This window comes from Camponotus vicinus, unplaced genomic scaffold, assembly GCF_025532165.1.
Source record: "Camponotus vicinus isolate PSW18456_S1 unplaced genomic scaffold, iyCamVici1.0 SCAF_6, whole genome shotgun sequence".
NCBI classification, from domain to species: Eukaryota; Metazoa; Arthropoda; class Insecta; order Hymenoptera; family Formicidae; genus Camponotus; species Camponotus vicinus.
Window position 1 is genome coordinate 4,552,528 of NW_028141978.1, and position 20,543 is coordinate 4,573,070.

Here is a 20,543-nt window from a genome sequence, read left to right on the forward strand (position 1 = left end):
AGAGTGGTTCCTGCAAAGAAATATAATTGTGACTAGATAAAATTCGTTGTCTGAATTTTATTTTGGCTCCGAACAAAAAATTTCGAGCAATCGCGATTATCCATCCTGTAGTAAAATACTAAATAATTTATTAAATAATTAAAAATTTACAGATATATCGCGTTATACGGTATGAAATATCCTCGTACAAGATTCTAGTTCTCGCGTTGCTTTAAGAAAATGGAGAATGGTGATAAATTTCATCGAGTTGGCAGCAACGCTTCCGAGGAACGATGGTCGTGTTACCGCTCAGCATTGCAGACGTTCGTGCGATTGCACTCGCGCCAGTCGCGATCGATATATTTTTCCCACGATACGTCGAAAGCGCCGTTGAAGGAGAGAAAAAAAGAGAGAAAAATGCAATTACCTCTGCGAATCGCAGACCGACACCGCATCGTTCGTCTTATCTGTTGTAAAATATTGTTTTCTCGCATCGTTCGCGATTGTGAATTTCGTTTCGATGACTTTGCTTATAGGCGATCATGATTCAAGATCGTTTCTTGGACCTTATCCTACGTCTGTTGGCATCTAATCGTCGGAAGTGACCGAAGGAAGATCGAGATCTTTGACCTCGAACTTGTATAATGTGTCTTTGAAAATGCTTGTCGCCTAATAAATTCTCTAACGTAGATTTTAGAGACGTACATTTTTAAGAGTTACATCAATCATATTTATATATTTCCCTAATTTAAATCTATGATAATAAAAAAAAAGAAAATAATTTAAATCTTTTTTTCTCATATTTATAAATTCGAGTAAATCTCTTTTGAATTTTTATTACATGTAATATTGTTTTTCTTAACTTTGTCAAGAATTAATAATTCGATTACACGCAAGACTGTAAGCTCGTTAATTTTATGTGCAAAGCATAAATTGCTGATAAATTAGTTCCCCAATATGCAGTACAATTTATAGAATAAAACTGCTCGAGAATTATAGTTTGACCCAATGACTTGTAATTAACGCATATGCGCGAATTGTAACGAGGATAGGTGTTATTTTTGCTTGACATTCGGGCGCAAAGTGCCGATGATGTATCTAATCGTCGCGTCCCATAAAAAATATCAAACGTGCAAGTTTAAAATAATGGGCGATAAAAATTTATTGCACGATTGCACGAATTTCAATTATTTATATCAATTGGAAATACGCATAGCGCGTATACTTGCTAGATAAGGTCTCTTACCTTAACTATGCCGCGTAATCGTTGTGATGGATTCCATGCTTGCTCCGTAGATAGATCGTTCTATAACAGAAAATAAGAGTCTGCTGTATACAATTGAATCTATTGCATAGAATTCATTTACTTAATTTCAGATATTAAATAAAAAAGCGATACAATGTGATACAATTTTTCCGTATCTGTAGCGTCGAAAGTGCCCTTCGACATTATTCCTGTTCGCTACAATTTAATACCAAGCGTTTATACTTCGTCGTGCGATCGATACAAACGTAAGAATGGTAATTGTACGAGAAATAATAATTTGCTGAGAAAGATACGTGCAGTTTCGTGAAGATGCACTTTCCTCTAAAGACACCACGAAAATAAATTTGTACCACACATTTGGTAAAACGGTATACTTTTGTATTGTATCACACACAAAGGTATACCATTTCCCCAAATCTTATAAGAGTGCACTTTGTTCTAAAGACGCTACCGAAAATAAATATGCGCTCATTTAGTAAAACAATGCACTTTTATATGTGTGTGTACATATACACACATCTGCACATGACAAGTCTATTTATATGGAAACGTAGCATCCACAGTGGCAATTTGCAACAGTGTTTCGGGCGTAATTGCGTGGCTGCATTTTTTAATCCGGTGGTATACATAATTTTTGGTCTTAATGGCGGGAAATCTTTTGTCCTTATTAAAGTGCTCATCTCTCTCGACGAAAGAAACCTCAAACCATTGCATTGGCGATCCACGGATCGATCGATCCGGCAATAATGTAATGGGGAAGTTTAATGACCGTCACCGACATATACACGCAAACACATTCATGAGTAGCGTCGTATGTGCAATAACAATTAGCGACAGGGAGTAACAGATGTTAGCCGCGGGGTTCGCGCCTGGCAGTCAAGGGCAGCTCAAGCAGGGGGAGGGCGAGCAAGAGAAGGGCGGGGAACAGCTTTTTGTTCTCCTAGCGATGGGACATTTTGCAAGGGCTCCATTTGCTGGCTCGTTAAATGAAAACGGCGTTATACACGCTGCGCGACAAATTACACTCGGATCTCGATATAATGCGATACGAACCGCGGTGCATAAAAGTAGACAAATGTATCGGTGGCGTACGAACCAGTATACAATCCGTTCTTTTATTTCCTCCCTGCGGTTTCTTTGCAACGTAATATAACAACAGGTTTCAGTAATGAAGATATATTACCGAAGAGAGAGAAGGGAAAAAGCGGGAGAATATTGAAAATAAAAATATGTAATTAATATGAAACTCTCTAACAAGGTTATTTAATGGAAAAAAATGGCATTGTGTGTTAACACGAAATTTAATATAACGGCGCTAATTTTAGAAACATCTTCAAAGGCTGAGATACTGATTGTGTGATGACAATCGAGCAAATATTAGTCAAGCGTATGCTACGCCTACGAAACAATTAAATTCCACACGAAACAAACTGGGTGTGGTAAGACATTGTCGCATTGCGTACAATGGTTGGGGATTCAATGGCGCACAATAATAGCAAGCGAGAAAAATCAATGACGTGTAATACGCATTTACCTTGCTCGCGTCATATCGGATATCTCCTGCGTAAGAGAAGAGCGATTATGTACAGAACTCTCTATACGTTTATATACATAATCAGTTATAACTGTTTATTATACTGTTACACAAAACGGTATTATTAGATTTTAGCGTGGAAGAAACTACACAACAATGTTTTTTTAATTATTTTTTAAAAACACTGTCCCATAAAACAATATTTTTATCGTTGCAAGAAAACTGTTCTATACAAAAAAAAGGTTGTTTTAACTTGCACAGAAAACAATGTTATTTTATATATATAAAAAATAGTGGTATTTCAATTATAACATAATATTTTTCTGTATAATCAAAATATCAAGTCAAAAATATGCATTAAAAATATACATTTAAAATCTTGATTATATTGATTTGAACACAAATACATGCCGCATACATGACGCTAGACAATCGTGATAATTATTGCAGAGAAGATTAATCAATTTCACTTTTTTTTAAAGTATTCGTTCAACAATTGCTTCTTAAAGTTAAAAAAAATTTAAATAAAAATATAAATTATAGTTTTTAACAAATAAAATATGTAAATGGAGAAAAAAATGAGTAAAAAATCAAAATTAACAAAACTTGAATATAATTAAAAATGCATTCTTATTCTATATACAAAAGCGATAATCGTGTTTCTTATTTTTTTTCAGAAAAATTATTTATACTTGTTGAAGGAAATAGATTTTAGAATCGACGTGATATAGTATATTGCTTTGCAAGTCGCTCTATTGCACATCCCATTGGCATTTATGGTATATTGATTTTTAACTATTTATAGAAAATCCAATGACTACATTGTGGAATAAATCCTAAAGTTCTGATGCATATTCCTATACATAGCATCTAACAAAAGAGACAGATTTTCGAGAGTTTCATGATATTTTCGTGTAAATCTTGATGCAGCACAAGTCCTTCAATCATATATTCGAAACGATATCGCAATTATATTAAGTAACGAAACTTTATGGGAGGTGAAACGTTCAAATATTTATATTGGATAATAAAACAATTAAAACTTTCAAATGTTATCTAAAAATCGAGAAAAGAATTCCCGCAAGAGAATCTACAAAACGCATCGTTATCACTTGAAAAAAGTTCGCCGTACGATTTACTTCCGCGAGAGAATATATCGAGACTTCTATTGCGATTGTAGAAACTCCGAAATCCTTAATTAAACGAGTAGACGGCTTTAAATTGTTGATTCGGAAATTTGCATCTCGCGCCACGCGGCGCGAAACGTTCTCGTCGTATTTCGAGGGGGTAAACACCCTCTCTCCGGAGAAATCTACGAGGAAAAGTGACGAGAAAGACCGAGGGAGAAAGATGCGATCGGCATCGGTAGAGGATATCGATCACGAAACATTTGCATGGAAATTTCTTGCGAGGTGGCAGAAACGCGCGCTGCTAGCAATATTTCTCTTCGACCGGAAACCGGGATTCGGTGTACCCTTCTAAGATTTCATCCGAAGAGAAAGATCGATTTCTTAGTCGGGTGCCGATTAAATGGCTGACAGATAAACATTATCTTTCTTATCTCATTCGAAAATATATTTGGGTGTAATTAAATAGAGAATCCCTCGCCCCAAGTAACTTTTTCGATTCAAAATTTAAAAGATCGATTTCTTAGTCGAATGCCGATTAAATGGCTGACAGATAAACATTATCTTTCTTATCTCATCCGAAAATATATTTGGGTGTAATTAAATAGAGAATCCCTCGCCCCAAGTAACTTTTTCGATTCAAAATTTAAGTAAATTGATTACTATTATTATTGATTATATTGACAATTATTATTAAAAATTGTTAAATTTGTTTTTTTTTTTTTACATAATCGAAGAAGAATGCAATCAGCTTTCGGAAAATTTATCGTATCGGAAGATTGATTTTGTGAAGTCGGCTAATTAGTCGATTTCAACGGCAATGAATGAATGAAAAAAATTAATTAAGTCCTATTGAAAAGCGCGGCGAGACAAAGACGAACCTCTAATCTGACAAACGCTCCTTTAACAGATTCCTTTTTTTCCCTTCTTCGTACGCGCGAATTTAGGGCAGTTAATTAAGGTGAAACCCCCCCGGGCAGAGCATTCAGTATCTCGTCGTGAGTTTACACAGAAACTCACAAAGCTTGCGATCTGAGGTAAAGCAAAATTAACCCTTAATCTTTCTCATTAACGCGAGAGGGAGGGAGAGGGAGAAACTTTATTAAAATAGAGAGAAATTCCAATTTCCAGTATTTTCAATTAATCAGTTTTTCGTTACAAACTGAAATAATTAAATCAAATATGTAATTTGAACGGTGGCATTAAATTCTGAGACATAGATTCGGACGATTCTTTTATCGCCTGGATTGAGCAGCGCAGCTCAATAATAGCCAAGCTAGGATCCAATTATCTTTTACGGCCCGATGGACTATAAAACGACAGCGTCGGACGTGGCACAGGCGAGCCACATCGTTTCGACGACGAATTAACTCTTTCAGATCGCTCTCTTACGCACTTACGTCACCCTCGATCCGCTACTCGGCCAGACACACGCACACGCGAATAGGTAATGCGCGTCTTGACACGATGCTCTCCACGCTGAGACTCTTGCGGGCGTGTGCAACGCTATGAATAACCCGAGAGAATCGGGTCACGTTCAATGTTTTTTTTTTTTTTTTTACAATTCTTTTGTAAGGGGATGTTACACGCGCGAACGACGTTTGCGCAACGCTCGAAGAGCGTACAAAAATATATCCAGTGTTTTTCTCTTTCTTCTCTTTCGAATTAATTCTACTTTTCCGTTCCTTCCTTTCACAGTTGAGATGATGCAGAATGTTTGAAACAATCCAAAGAAATGATATTACAAAGGAGTGTTAAAAAAGGAAAAAAAAAACACTGATCGCGATCTTTGTTTTGTATGCATTTTTAATGCGTACTACTGGATTAGACAAAAAATAAGGATGTATATTATATAAAATATTATCTATTAATTACAATCATCCTTTGCGATAGATTTATATTGCATTGCTATAAAATTATTTCAAGTTCAGCAGCTGCGGATTTATGGATAGGGGAGAATTGGAATAATAGGGTAGGGGATAATATGGGATATATATATATATATTTCTAGCTCTAAGTTGTCTCTGTAACTTTCATGGAACTGTAAAGGAACACCACACAGTGGCAACTTTATTGTTCCTTCTATAGCAAATTGCATTTTTCTCTTCGAATTTCTATCTATATCATTTGTTATTTTATTTTTATTCTAGTCTCCATTCATTAATTAAATAATCATAACAACATAGTTCAACAAAAAAAATACCTTTTTTTAATACAAAAAGGAATGATTATTTTTCGTAATTTTTTTACATTCCACAGGATTTCGTCATTCTATTTTTTAATCGTAAATTTCTCAAAAATTGTGATGTAAAATTTGCTGTTTTAAATTTATCTAATTAAAACCTATTCACTATTCTAAAGTATAATCATATTCAAAGATATAGATCTAACAGAATTTAATCAGGATAAAAACTCTAATAAATCAATATGAATCTTGTATGAAACAAGTACATATAATTCTTAAATAAATTTAATTTAAAAAAATTGAATAGTTAAAAAATTATTAAATATTATTGAAAAGTTAAAAATTCATTAAATATTATTGATACAATAATAATAAATTAATATAAATATGGAAATATTAAACTTTGATTATACATATTTTTATTCTCTTGCTGGTCACACATGAATCACAATATCTTGCCGTAATTTTAGCTGGAAAAAATCTGTAAAAATTTACATATATTCCTTGACATCTGTAAAAAATGATTATGTATAACAAAAGTTAAAAAATAAATTTCAAACATTGTTTTTATTAATTAAGACCTTCAAGATATTTTACTGATAAAATACTATAGGATCAAAATAATCCATGTGTAACTGTTAAGAGTTAATATATTATTATTTATTTATATATTAATATTATTAAATTTTTATACATTAATATTATTATAATATTAAATAAAATTATATGTACTTATCTCGTACATGCACTTTTCCTATAACTCACCTAATTCAAATAATAACTAATACAGTTAATATATCTTCGCGTCAAATACGCATAATTCAATCCTCGAGTCGTAGCCGTACATTTCGCATCAACGAATGATTTCTCGCTCCGAGCGGAGGCGCACGTGTGAACGCCGAAACCTTTTATTAACGACTTTGATTACGGGATTACGTGCGCGGGTCGCGCGTACATAAAAAATCCGGGTGTTTAAAATCCCGGCGGTACATCTGCGTCCCTTCTACGCTCTTTCGTCACGCACGAAATGAACGCGCATACACTTCCCTTCTCTCTCTCTCTCTCTCTCTCTCTCTCTCTGCGTCTTACTTTCAGATTCGTTGCTTTCCTTTGTTCCCGCGGCGAAACAGAGTGACTAGAGAGAAAAGAAACACGAATATACGCAAACCACGTTGCAGATGTATCGAGCGCGCTCGCCCCCGTCGTCTTGTGTACACCGAGTCTAATTTTAAGCCACGACCGTAACCTGTTCGCTTACGATCCCCTTTATTTCTCTTTTCCGTTGCGCAAGCTTCGGGCGAAAAAAAATATTGTCTGCGCGCGGGGAGAAGAAAAACCGTGTTCCTTCGTTCTTGTTCGCGCTGTTCACCGCGAACACCAACGGCTTTCTGTTCGCGGAATAACTTGTACCGTTAAATCGGAGAGATCGGGTCGTGCGCGAAGGCTCGTCATGAGAAAAATCAGACGAGGAGAAACGGAGTCTCAAAATTTATATTTATTAATTAATGTTAAATATAAGGTATACAATTAATAATGTATATATTAATTATATGTTTATATTATATATTTATTTTATTATTTATTGTTCACATTATTAATTTAATTTTCTTCGACTCTCGCGACTCGATCGCAAAAAAATCATGGGTCAACGATCGGGAATTAGGATGTCTTGAATTTATCGTTAGGATATTCGACGTAGATGCGGATGAATGACGCATATAGAGCGAAAACAGTTTATTCGCGAGCACCTTCGCGAATGATATCACGCACTCGCCTCCTACGCCATCGCGTATTACATCCGCCGTACGTGACAGCGGCTAGCATCTGAGCGAAAGGTGTGATTCACGTCGTCATTACGGATCACCGGGATAATTGCATTATGTAATACGAAACTGCGCGGCTTGTATCGAAAGCAATCCGACGAGAAACCAGTTGCCGCCGCGGAATAAAGAGCGTTCACTTTTCGTTCTCCTTCTCTCTCACACTCCCCTATTCTCTACCGCTCTCTGTCTTTCCGCGGATCGTAATCATCGAAAATAGCTGCGTTTTCCCAACGCATCGAATTTCGACGCACATCGCCCGGAATTATCTTTCCCGATACACCAACTACCAAAATTAAACTCTACGTTTGGTTTGCCAGAATGCAAGAGTCGGCTGTTTCCATCGCGTAAAAACAAATTTGCAAAATTTCCGAAAATAATGATTGTCGCGAAGAGTAACAACTGGAAAAAAATTTTGTTAGCCAAAAAGCATCGAGTAACAAAAATGCATATTTACTTTCAATTTTAAAAATTGCGCGCAATCGCAAAAAATCAATATGTGGATAATTTTTCTTATTAATACTACTTTTTAAATATTATTATTATTATTTATATCTGAATATATTTTTTTAAAACGTATTACTTTTCAAAATATCGATATATTCGAGATATATTACATATATTAAAAATTTCCGAATAATTCAATTATTTCATTCGTATCTGTAGAATAATTCTGTTCCAAACCCATGATAAAAGTGTCGAATTTTATTATTCATCTTATATGAAAATACTATCATTCTTCAAATATTTATTATAGCATAAACTCGAACCTTTTTATAAACTGTGAATGTGTGTAAAATATCGAACCCGACATAAAATTACGATAATCTGTGCCACGCAACGTATAACATATTATATTCTCCCATAAATAGATAGTTATATAGAGCAACGCGTAAAGAGCGGCATTTAAGTTTCGAGATCCATATCGGAGCGCGTACGATATCGGCTTCGCACTAAAGCTCGGGTCGTAAAACGAGACTAGCGTATATACATATATATATATAACATCTGAAACGTCGCACGTCGCGAGCAAACTTGTTCGGCGTTTTACAGCGTCTGCGAGGAAAATAATATCGAAACAATCACTGACAACGCGCGCTTCTGCGTTCCCCCTATTTTGAAGAGCAAACCACGTCCGAGAGTTCGATAATCGAAACGCGTCTTCGGGCAATTTCAACATTTCCCGCATCACCTGTTCGTACCGCTTCAAATTAATTACTCGATGTTCTTTATTTCCAGAAATGATGTCATCGAATAGCCTTACGCGTAAACTGACGTAAGCTCCGACCGTCAACTTTCACGTGAATATTAACGTTCGGAATCGTAGAAACCGAACGGATCGAGCTCGATGCCGAGAGTGAAGAACGAAAATCGATACCGAACGCGCCGAAATACGTCGACCTGTCTGAAGCGAGCGGCGAGACGGACGCGCTGCGCCATTTCGCGCGTCACGCGATCGAAGAGTTACGCTCGCGACTCCGACTTCCTCTCGTCTTCTCTCGTTCCGTCTCCGCGTCGGAAGCGCGCGATTCACCCCCTCCCCCGTCGAAATCTAAAATATATATTTCTCCATCTCTTTTCGTCCAAACTCGCCGCTTCGCGTAAACTCCAATCGCACTTCGACGTCGAACGCTTCCTATCGTTCCTATGGAACGCCAAGGGCGAGCGTACGTCGGCCTTTTTTTTAAGCGTTAAACACGCGTCGGCGACGACGCTGGTTATCGAGCGGGCCCGAAAGTACGCCGTAGTACTTTCGTGCAACGGACGAGGACGACGCCTCGCGTCCTCGTCGCGGCGCGTCGTCGCCACCGCGCGTCGCGTATCTCCTCCTCCTCCTCCTCCCTCTTCTCCTTCTTCTCGTCAGCTTACCTTTTTTAGCGCGAAAGTCGCGTCTCGCGCCTGGGTGTTTCGCAGCGACGATGATGATGGTGACGGCGACGACGACGATGACAGCAATAGCGGCAGCGGCAGCGATGCGGTAATCCAATATGGCAGCTTACACACATGTCAAAACAAACGCACCGAGAACGAGCGCGCGATCGGGACGGATTCGAATCGTCCTTCTCGGATCCTCCGACGTCGCCGGCACGTGCCGACGCGACGCGTCGACGGGTGTCGCGAGATCGCACTGATCGTCCAGCGTCGATACAACTATGCGCGAATACGAGGCGACAAAGGCCGAGGGGAGAAAAAGGGAGAGAGAGTAGCGCTACCCCGAGCACAACGCGATACGTACGCTGCGAGCGCCCGCCACCGACTGCCAGCGGACGTGCCAGACGGCCGATGCGGGACTAGGAGTGGGGGGAGCCGGCGAGACTTCAGTGACGCTCAACCGAGACCGGGCGTCCTCTCGATGCCCTTCACTCTCGTTTGCATCATTTTTACGTATTTATATTTTATTTTCGAATACAATGCTGCTTCTCTTCCTTTTCATGTGTTGCTGTTTTTTCAGGTTCGTTCCTCATTCAGTGTTTGGTTTTTTAACGCATGACTGCTCGCGCTATCTATGTTGATATGTGCGGATATTTTAGGCTAAATAATATTTGAAATGTTTTATATTAAGATGTATATTATTTAAGATATTATAGTATATTTTTTTAACACAAACTGCTTCTTAATCTTATTTGTTTATTGATTAATAATTATTCAGTAGCTTAATATTTTTTTAACTTATGTGTAGATATTTATGTAAGTTCATAAATTTATATATATATTTGTGTGTGTGTCACATTTATACATTAAATTTTTATTCTATATTAAATTCTATATAATTACAGATAAATCATAATTAATATTAGAAAAAAAGAAACGCGGGGATTCACATGTTGGCAAGATTTGATCATATTTATATTATTCTATTTATTACTTACCCAATTATTCTGAAATAACACTTAAACATACACATACACAATCTTCGAAATCAATTATCTAAAGTGCGTTTATTCCTCTGTATGTTCATTAATTTTCACGATATTCATTATTCGTATCAAAATATGTTTCATATAACTTTCGTGATATCTTAATTGTGACGTGATAATTTATTATATCGTAGAAATCAATTCTACAAACAAAGCAGCGCGACGATTAAAGTGTTAACTACGAGGTTGTGGCTGCGTTGCTCTCAAACTTGCCGAAACTCAATAAAATAATTACGCTTAATATAATGCGCAAGTAACAGCAAGGTGTAAGAAACTATGGTGGTGTAGGGAAACCGAGCAAAACCATGAACATTAGCCGAAAGGCAACTGCTAGAACGAGACTTGAAGACAAAAAACCTTGCAAATCTTGATAGATGTGTAACTCTGAAAGAAAAGGAAACGCGCTTTTATCTTTAATATAACGATTTTGTTGAACATTCGGATCTTTCTATTCGTAGTTTAAGCGCATAAAATAATTTCAATCCTATAAATATTCAATTCTATAAATATTTACTAATTGTAAAGCACATACATGTATTTTGATCGAGTACGTGTTAAGATTCTTACTCTTGTAGATCACATATTTTTAACTTAAATCAATGATTTTCTTGTAATTAATAATTAATTTTTAATTTTAATTTAATTTTTAATTTTAATTTAAATCCTTCAAGTTGCACAAATTTTCAAAAGTTTGACAATCTCTAATTTTAAGAGAATATATTATATTTCTCTTCTCCCTCCCCCTCCTAGGGAAATAATATATGTCTATAAGGTTATTAATCCTAATTATTAGCACACTGTTCGCTCCAATAATATTCGTCATTTGTTGAATACACATCGAGGCGTTAATTTCCGCGTAAAATGGGGGAAGAGCAATTAGTTGCGCGATCGAGGGTCGTGACAATCCGGCGACACTCATCTTCGCACAATGTGCGCTACATCGATTCATCCTCGAACAGGATCCCGGGATGTGTGCATACGTATCCTGTTTTCTCCATCTCTCTCTCCCTTTCTCTTTCTCTCTTTTTGTCTCTATCTCGCAAACGAGTAATTTAACCCTGCCTCGCGTTCGGAGCGGAACCGCTGCTCGTTTCCCGCCTTTAGATGACAATTCTCGATGTGGAGGAAAATCGATGTAACATCGAAATTCAAGGCGAGTTACGATTTCATTTTGACGATCGGTTCTGATTACACCGAACCATATGTGCGTGCGCGATATTTCGCGTGAGCGTCGCGGAATTATTGCGCGGAAACACGTGGCCGCTCCGTTTCGCAAAATACAATAATAACGAATGAACGACCGTGCGTTCGCTCGATAAGGTACGAACGGCAAAATTACCGTTTTCACACGTGCGCGGGTTATTCGTCGTTCTTATATTCTCCGGCAGATTTCGAATATTCGAGATTTATTTCAAATTTTCTCCCAAATGAAATCAGTATATTATCACTAAAAAGCAATGAATAATTACTGCAAATTTCAATTATAAATACTGTAATGCTGTAAATCAAAGAAATTTTACTGAAAGGATTAATTAGTGATAACTGATTCAATCAATAATATTTCAAAATGCATCTTTTTTTGTATTAAAATATTATGATAATATGATAATGTATTATGATATTATGATAATGTATGAGATAATGAAATACATTATAGCACTATAATTTCTTAAAAAATATATCTTTTGACTTTGACTAATAGTCTTGTTCATTTTTTGTAGGTTTGTCATGGACATATTAAGAATAAAAAATGTAATATGTATATGATTTCAAATTTGAATACTAATTATACAGTATTTTATTCTAGATATATGTGTATGGAAGTCTTTTTCTAAAAATAACAATTCAAAATAAATACAAGAAGCGTTAAAAAGTGCATCTTACAAAAATATGTATGATTATTGATTTTCCAATAAAACCTTACTGCCATCACACACACATACACACACAGTGAGACCATAAAATAGAAGAGTAAAGTGTGAATGTTTTGCAGTAAATCTTTCACTCTTATCTTCGATGACGCTTACACTGATTCACTTTAAGAGAATAAGTGTTTCGAGTTTTTATTTCATTTTATTTGCAAAATTTCGAGCGTCGATCGTGACAAATAGAACGTATCTGCATTCTGTAATGTTCGCGATGAAATTCCACGAGCACGCGATGCTTTTCCCGATACCGAATTTCCCGAATGCGGATGCTGGCGGATATGACATTGCACTTCGCTACATGTCACGTGAAATTTCGTTCTTATATCTCGATCGTGTGTCGTATTTTGCATAAGGTACGAAGAAAAAGAGAGAGAGACGGATATTATATCTTGCAGATTCAGATCTTAAAGAATTATACGCAAAGCGTATGTTTAATTATTGCGTTAATAATAAATTTGAGGATATTATAATTCGAGGAAAATAATGATGGCTTTTATTAATACATGTATTGCGATTTCCACAAGAATTATGATACTTAATGTTGCATTATACGCACGTGCACGTTGCAATTTTTGATATGATTTTTAACAATATAAATGATAACACTTCCTTATATAAAAAACTATTGTAATACGACGAAAGTATAATTAATGATTCGTTTTTTAACGAGCTGATGGTAAAACTGAATGTAAACTCTATGTAAAGCGAAAAGATAAGCGAAAAGAGTAATTGGCAAGAAAACGGAAGCAATTAAAGACTGAAGAATGTTAAAAGGATTCAAGCCTCTTCTCATGTTGCTGGTACAGAGACAGAAGTCAAGAGAGATCAATGTAGTCAAGAGATGATAAATCGCTACTGTCTCGTTATCCCGCGAGTGGAATTCATAGGATTTACAGAGCCGGACTAATCGCGAGATGTTTTCTTCGTCTTTTTTCCTTTATGTATACAGGAACGAAAGACTTAAGAGTCGTCTTATATGGGATGCGAACTCGACACTTCAATTTTTAGTATAATCGTTATTCTCGAAAAAATAATCTCGAAAAAATATCGAAGAGAATGACTAAAACTTATATCTATTTTTATGAGATGATGTAAAAAATATATATAATCTACGTTTATTAAATAAAAATATTAATTAAGACGATCCTTTTTTAAAACTAATGTGATCATTTACCAATTATTTTATCGCTTCATTCTTCTCTCATCTCTGATCTTATAAAGCTTACTCAGCGCTTTATACTCACAATCAGATTAGCATTCCAAAAATATAGCCTTAACTGATATTTTTCGTATTATAACAAAGAAATTGAATTATCCAACAATACCCTGCAACCGCGGCCGAGACGTTAATTAGCGTGCGTTATTGCAACGTTTCGCTAACAAGATATTCGCGATGGAAGGCCTCCATTACCGTAATAACGGTCGAGAGCGATCGAGCATAGAGCGAGTTTATTAATAGCATTATTCGCGTATCTTTCTCGTCGTCGTTTACCGAAATATTTGCATATCGTATCTAAGAAAAAGTTACATGTGTGAGACGTATTATACAAGAAATTATTTTATCAAATTCTCCCGACATGATACGAATCAAGCTGAAAGCCAACAATCGATTTTTGAATTAATCGTTTTGTCGAAAAACATTCCAAATATCGTTCAGTTTTTCGCATGTCGCTCGGTTTAAAACAAAAAAAATATGTGCGAAAGGTGCAATCGCATCCGAAGAGGATCATGTCGTATAAAACGGTTTATTATTTTGAAGAGTCATTAAAACTGGCTTGTCAAAACAACATTGTCTGACATTAAAATTTTTTAAATATTGTTTTTAAAATTACTGATTTATAAAATGAAACAAGAAGAGTGATATCTATTTGAACATCGAGGAAGTTTGATAATTTAAAGTTTTGGGGTTTAAAAAATTTATTTCTTTTTAATTTGAATTTTAATTGAATCAAAAAAAAATTTCAATTCTAACAGAATGTTAAAAAATTCAAGGGTTAGTTGCAAAAATATTTAACGCCGTTAATGAGCAAATTATCGAATATTTAAAAAAAACGCTCTCAAATGCGAATCTCGATAATTAATTTCGTCTGTCGCGATCAGTAACCTCACATCTAGAATAAGGGAATTCTCCGTCGTTGGGGAACACAACGAGGGGAACTCGTCGTGGACTCTCACTATTCGACGATGGTTTAAAGGAGCGCGTCGCGTTAGCGAGCAAAAAGGTGCGGAAAAAAGGGAAAAAGAAAAAAACGAACGCATTGTGTCGCACGCGTACCTGCAGCCGTAAATTCATTTCGTCGCCAAAGTCGACCTTTTTTTCCTCGTCGTTGCTGCTAAGTCGATGTAATCGGAATACAGCGAAGATACGCGAGGAATTCCAGACTGGCGGAATGCTTAGAAAGCGTGGGAATCGTACGGTATTATCAACGTATCATGAATGAACATTTATGTCCGTCGCGTCTTGCAATTAACGATCGGCGCGATATACGAAGATGGAAGCGTCGAATTGCGATATTCGCATTTCTGTAACGTGTAACAAGCGAGAGATTAGGTGAAAGAGTACGAGAGCTCTTGCGCTTACAAAGTTAAATTTGCGAACGTTTCAGAGCGCGGCGCGAGTTTAGTTTCTCAAAAGGGGCAATGTCTTATTTACTTTAAGCCGGATATATTTGCGTTATGAGGCATCACCAATCTCAGATGCATTATCGGCACTTTAAACATTCCGCATTCGCGATTATTCTGTTTGGACTAAAATAAAGAACCAAGTTCGCGTTAAGCAATCGATTCACGCTCGACTCATTTCGCTTCAGGATATAATGTGTGATTCTCCCGTTCGCGGCATAAATTATAAATGATGAAAATTTGACATAATGATAATTCTTGACAAAACAATAGCGAATCAGGAGAAAAATTTCTTTTCAAAGTAAATTTTAAGACAAGGAGATGATCGACATATGGGAAATATAAATAACGAAAAATTTAATTGCGGCGAAAGTTTTTCAGCACTCTTGTTAATGATATACTTCTCATGATGTAATTATATTCTAGATAATGATTGAAAATTCTTTCAACTCTTCGCCAATATTGTTTTTTCCCTTACTGCTATTTTATTTTTTCGAGGCGAAAATTCGTGCTTAGAAAATAAAAAATAAAAATAATAAATAATCATTATTATTTTTCAAATATAATAATAATTCATGGTTTCTTATACAAACATTTATTTTTCAGATTAATATTTAGAGAGTACAATAAATCTTTTTCTCCCTTATATTTCATAGAAATGACAGTTGCGTGAGTAACGAGTTAGCGTTGTTGCTGACGTTATTATTCCAAAATAATCTCCTCGTTTTGTGAAAATTTCCTGCATTTTAACGCATATAAAGATAATAAAAATTAAAGCGACGAAAAAATATATTTTTTACGTAATCCATTTTTATTATACGAGAATTCAGTTCATTCCTGCCAGGTTGTTTCGACGTCGCTGCACGACGTGACTCGCGCAAAATATGAAAAATTGTTGGCACATTCATTCCAAATCTCAGTTAGACTTTATACATAAGTCTCGTCTTTTCTTTCTATCATCTCTCTTCCTTTCTCTCGCATTCTGCATTCGAAAATTTACGATCGACAATACGTCGAGTCTTATCGATAGATAAGCGAATTAATGATCGCTACGTCGATGGCATCTTCTATCTATTCTACAAAGTTTGCAACAAAATAAATCATATGATAGTTTTTAACATATGATTTTTAACATATGGCAGACGTTCTTCTAAGGTAAAATAACTTACATTTTGCTTTGCAAAATCTCTAATCTACATTGCTAGCTCTATCCGCTGACTGAAACAACATTCAATTGAACGAGAATTGAAAGAAATAGCGGAACGAGACAAAGAGAAAGGAAATATCAATCGACTAAAGGCATAAAATTAAAAGTAAATAAACTATAAAAAAATAGAACAATTCTGTGGCAAATATTCATTTTTATCTTTTTCTCGCATAAAGCATGTTTCTTTTATTAAGCCACTTCAGTGGCTCGCACGTGCAATTCGCTTTCCGTAGCATTTAGTCGAAAGGACTACAATTTCGAAGCATAAGGCGGTCAAAACCACAAGCCACAAGTGCATGGCTTACCGACGGTCACGGGAGGTTGAGTGGGTTCCCGGCTTTTAAACGGTGATATTAGTTAAGTTTTGAAGCGAGTCTAGAATAGGCGTTCGCTATTCCGAGCTGGACAGCGACGACTGTGCGAGTCTCGTCGAGGGAGAAAGTGAGCGCGCTTTAATGCACACCATTTATATTCGGTCGCAAAATGGACCGTCGCGACATCACCGCCACATCACTTGTCGCGCGCATCCGCGTTTCCGCAATCTCCCCGTCTATCTTCGAAGCGGAGCTGGTGCGGAATCGCGCGGAACGCGAAAGAAAAAAGCCTGACAATTTTTCGCGTTACGCACAACGGCGATGATTCATCATGATTATGATGCAGTCGCGTTGTCATCTCGTAAAACGCAACGATGACTAACGCGAAACTATTGCGATGTTTTACGATTCGATAAGACGTCTATTTCCAAACATTCTCGACAGTTCCGTAATGATTAATTCTCTCCGCGCAATAATTCCCTTCTCTCTCGTAATGCATCTGTAAGTTTTCATAGTCCCAAACGCACGTCGCGAAATTTTTGAGGAAGGGGGAGGAAAGATTGTTTAATAAAAATCTTCAAAGAGATAAAGACTCCTCTTTGTCGAAAGGTAATCTCGTCTACGGAGGATTAATACGACGATGTTTTGTCGGGTTGCGATTACACAAGACACTTAAACTTCGATGCGAAAAGCAGCCGAGGGACAGTGCCCCTTAGTTTCAAGATAGAAACCAGAGAGAGAGAGAGAGAGAGAGATGAATCCAGCAATGGAATTCAAGCCATTACGAACAACTGGGACCCTTGCGTTTGACAGTGACGCGTAATTATGAAGCATCGTCTAAACAACTCGAGCGCAACTTGTCACCGAACGAAATTAATTACTTTGTCCCCCCCCCCCGTCTCTCTCTCTTTCTCTCTCTCTCTCTCTCTTTCGTTCTTTCAGTAATAAGACATTGCAGATTTATGCGAGCAAAGTTACCGTTTTGCAACAGACATCTGTTGCTAATCCAAACAGCACGATGCATTCCGTTCCTAATCGCGGATGAGAGTAATGACAAAAAGGAAAAGCAAGATCGTGCGATTTGCGGGACGAATCGATTAAAGTCGCGCTCGAACCCGCCGAAAGTTCGCGGAGCGAGTTATTTGCGACTTCTGAGCCGTATTATCGATACGTATCTGCAAATAAATTCGACGAGTCCCCCAGGAAGATATCGAGCTTCACGTAGAAGGAGAATTAAACTGCATGCGCAGTTAATTCGCCACGATATATCGGGAGGAAAAGGAAAGTACGTGCGGAAAGTGCAAATTGCCCGAAAATTCAAACGTGATCTAGATTCTTAATATGTAGATAAAATCGATCCGCTATGCTTCAAGCATTTTATTATCTCTAGTAATAGCTACGTGCTCTATTCCCATTATTTAGATGTAAATAAAAAGAAGAAATGGATTGTAAAGCCATATGTAATGGTAGTAATCAGTGCAAATTAGACACGCTAGGAAATGATGTAATAACGTTTTTTTGTTGATCGCATGGTTGGCTGCTGAAAAATATCTCGCGCTTTGACTTTTTTCACAGAGATGTATGAACGATATCTTTTTTAAGGAAAAGGAAACGAAGGAAGTCAACGATCGATATTGTAAAGCGGAACATTAAATTCATGGAAAAACGAGTACTCTATAAAAAAGACTGGTCTACTAGAGAATAAAGTTGACCAAAACGAATGCGATTTCCATTTCAATATCATGTAAATGTCAGTACAATAGTAATTTGATTACAATGTATATCTATCTCGAGTCACAAGTCTAAAATCAAACTGTGAAGGTATCTCAGAAGGCGCTGATTATTGAATCGACTTTATCGCGATATTATCATTGAATATTAAATTGTTTGCTCTTAATTTTATTTGAGATTCGATAACAAGACACTTAATATAATCCATTTTTAGCGAGCAAATCAAATAAATCTTTAAATCTTGGAGAAACACACGATATTTACTCAACACTTTACAAAGATTTTAAAGAAACAAGGTGTTATTATATAAACAGATAGAAAAAATTATTAATAATTCCATAATGAGCACAAAATTAATTTAATAAATTTAATATATCACTTAAATCAACGATATATACCTCTCTCTTTTTTTTATTCTTTATCAAGATGCCCGATCATATCAGCTATACCTTGAAATTATAGCAGTGTCTGGCCATGATCGAGGTTACCGAATGAGTTCATCGTTGCGTAACTCCCCCTTAGGCACGTGTGTGACTCAGAAGGCACTGATTATAGCCTGACACGAAGCCATGAACTGCGTACGTGCCGAACGGGAACAATACATACTCGGCAGAAACAACAAAAAGTTCGCGTATTTTTGTTTTTCCAGCAAAATTCGCCGGAGAAATATTTTAGGTCTCTTCAAGCAACTTATTCAGTTCTATCATAAAACTAGAATCTGGATTATAATTTGTTTCAATATTTATATACAATATATATTATTCTAAATTCTGCGGATATCAAATATTTAGTATTATATTCGAATTAAATTAAATTCAAATATTTAAACGAAAAGAGAAAATAATAAAACAATTATATCTATAAATTATATTCAACAATATTTTTCTTTAAATTTATGAAATAATCACCTTAGATGATATTGAAAGACACTTAAGAGCAGCTCGAATTCTCCTGTAAATTCCCGCAACATCGGCATGAATGTGTTCTATTGTGCGTGGGTGGCGAGTAAACAGCAAGAAAGTCCAACCTTGATGAGAGGACACATGCGATCCTGTATTTAGATACCGATAGGCACTTTTCGTTTTTTCAGAATGAAAAAGAGTTTTCTGAGTTTGTCTGAGATACTATATTTGATGAACATAATTCACGTGCTTCCTATAATTGATCGCTTGTGTGGCCAATTATAAGAGAGAGGGAGAGAAAGAGAAAAATCTCATTTAATAGGCGTAAAACAAAAACGAGAAACTGATTCTACGCGTCTCTCTTTCCCGTCTCTTCTCACGAATCTTCTCACAATTATTAGATTCGCGTGACCCGAGATCATCTCGCGAGTCATTAACGGAGAAAGCAGCGACGAAACGCGCGCGACAAGCTCTTGCAAAACACACGATAGACATTTGTCAGAACTTTGTTCGTCGGAACGATCTCTCGAGCCGCACCGCGAGAAAATAAACTTTCCTATAGTGAATTTATAACACGGATCCTCGGATATGCCGAAGCGCGCACCCTTCCTGTCATAAATCCTATGCTCCGATCTTGTCTTTCATAAATTCACGGATACGCACGGAGAACAAATTTTTATGCGGATGCTCCTTCTTTTATGTGTCAAAAAAGTCTTCAGACGTCTCTTCGTGTATGCATATGTTCTTTTTTTGAAGAAATATGCGTGTGCAACATGTTCGAGCTTATCAACGTGAAATGAAAGGAGAAAGTAAGAATTGGCTCGCATAAAAATTTAATATCGTGCCTCGACGAGATGTGGATTCCGGTGCAGTGTGATTATGCGAGTTTCACTTTGAAATAAGATTGATAAAAATAACGAGACAAATAAGTTAATCAACATTAGTCAACGACTATCGTTCGCTCGGTCGCAGTCCAGTACATCCTGTGACAACCTACGCTCGCACATTC

General features: G+C 36.5%; 1 protein-coding gene across 4 annotated transcripts in view; it reads right to left on the minus strand.

The window, feature by feature from the left end:
• The window catches only part of LOC145973441 (uncharacterized), a 197,897-nt gene that overhangs the window by 134,010 nt on the left and 43,344 nt on the right, over positions 1-20,543 (minus strand). For 2 of the 4 annotated variants that reach the window (XM_083102820.1, XM_083102817.1), the window contains exons 1-2: positions 9,782-10,162; positions 1,226-1,285 (exon numbers count right to left, since the gene is read on the minus strand). The gene's annotated coding sequence lies outside the window, so the exon portion shown is untranslated. Of the gene's footprint in view, positions 1-1,225; positions 1,286-9,781; positions 10,163-20,543 lie in introns of those variants that run through there. The other 2 variants (XM_083102819.1, XM_083102818.1) reach the window with 1 other exon arrangement.